The following is a 2,170-nucleotide window of genomic DNA, read 5'->3' on the forward strand; positions in this document are numbered from 1 at the left end:
TAAAACAGAAATATAGTGTAGCTAAGGGGAGTGGAGAGGAGGGCGAGCAGAGGGTGATCAGCAGGAGGAGGGAGGGCAATTAATTGGCAGGATCTCACCTAACGTGCACAATGTGAGGGTGTACAACTTGAACTTCACTGTGAAAAGTGAGAATAATGTACCCTAAAAATTTATAATCTCATATTAATTTGAAATAAAAAAAGAAAGTTATCTGATGCAAAGTATTTCTGAGCAACTGAAAAAAAGAAAGGACTGCATGCATTATTTGCTCTTAGGTTACTTTGTCCAAGAACTTATTTGAATAGTTTTGAATAGTAACACAAATAAATAGGCAGATCTGAATGTATATTGTCAAAGAGTAGACCCACCTGACCAGAGGCCTGGGAACCCTGGTGGACACAGGGGGTAGTCCACGAGAGGAGAATCCAGTAAGAACTGTGGCTTGGTCCGTCTGTTCTGTGCATCTCACTCTGAACACAAGAGAAGTTTAAGCAGGTCTACCAAACAGCCTTAACAAATTTTACTTACCAAATAAGAAATGCAGAATCCATAACATAGTCATCAGTATTTAGAAGTTTAAGTTATAGGATCACTCTAGAGAAGACCTCTTATATTCATACTGGAATTTAATGATTTACTCTTACCTATATTAACCCCTAGGCTATAAGCTTCTCCAGGGAAAGGGTAATTAATATCTTATTCACTGTGGACATACCAGGTTCCCTAACACAGTAGCTTACTGGCTGGGATAGAGGGGTGTACAGTGAATACTTGTTGAGTGAATGCATTAGTAATACCACAACATTTATAGCTACCCAACATTGGGCTCCACTGTATGCCAGGCTTTGTGCTGCGGATTTCATGTATTTTCTTATTTAAGAAGGCTTCTCATCAGGTACCACCAAGGTCACTGTTAGCACATATGGTATCTTCATGAAATAAGAAAAGATACCTCTTTTTGAATGCACCCAGTGCTGAATTTCAACCTGTACAACCCTCCCTTGGTCACTCCCTGTTTGTAGAGCACAGCTGTCACAATGGCACATGTTAGCCCTGAATGCTATTATTACCCTACTCTAGGGGTATAAAAACCAAGGATTAGAAAGGTCAAGTAGCTTGTTCAAGGTGGATGTCCGCTATTTGTGGCTTTGCAGGTTTTTGAGAGCAACATAATTCTCATGACTTATGGGGTTTATGAGATCCAGATGACCCTGGAACCCTAATCACAGTCCAACACTTAGGAAGGTATACAGAAGTTGACAAGTGTCTTAGTAACAACATGGAACCATTTTCAGGGCCATGCCCCACCATTACTTCAAGGTAAGCACAGGGTGTAAAGAGAGAGAGCTGGCCATGGATGGAACCTGGTACCTCAGAGTCTCTGATAATCATGATGATGATTAATGATAATCTTGAATATATGGGTAGCACTTTACATGTTTGTTCATTAATGTAATAATGGCTTAACATCAATTGATTCCAACAAAAGTCCTCTGAGGGAGGCAGGTTAGGTGCCATGATCTCCATTATGTTAAAGAGACAAATGAGGATAGGAAACATTAAGTGACTCCCCAGGGTCCCATAGCCAGTGAGTGGCAGAGGGGATTTAAATCCAGGTTCCTACCCCAGTGTGAGCTCTTCTTGTCACTCTCGTGATGCCCAATGTGAGCTCTGTTCTGCCCAGATCAGTCTACTGCTGTTAATTAAACCCACACTCCCAAACCTCCCTGAGCACCAGAACTACCAGAAAAGCTTTCTAAAATCCAGGCTTCTGGACACTTCACCAGATCTATTTTTGTGTGTGTGGTGGTTTGGGGTGGGGGGGGGGAGTCTTTATGTATTTTTTAAATTTAATTTTGTATTAAATCATAACTATATACATTTATGGGGCAGAATGTGATGATTTGATACACAATGTGGATTGCTTACATCAAACTGATAGACATAACCATCATTTCACTTACTTATTTTTTGTGGTAAGACATTTGCAACTTACTCTTAGTTATTTTGAAGTGTCCCCTTGCATTGTGCACATTAGGTGAGATCCCAAGAAATGCTGTCCCTCCTCCCTTCACACACCCTTCCCCCTCTCCTCCCCTCTGCCTCCTCTCTCCTCCGTCTTGCTGGATTGTATTTGTGTTTTTATCATTCGTATGAATGTGTAAGTGAT

This window comes from Otolemur garnettii, unplaced genomic scaffold, assembly GCF_000181295.1.
Source record: "Otolemur garnettii isolate 467f Iridium unplaced genomic scaffold, OtoGar3 scaffold00167, whole genome shotgun sequence".
NCBI lineage: Eukaryota > Metazoa > Chordata > Mammalia > Primates > Galagidae > Otolemur > Otolemur garnettii.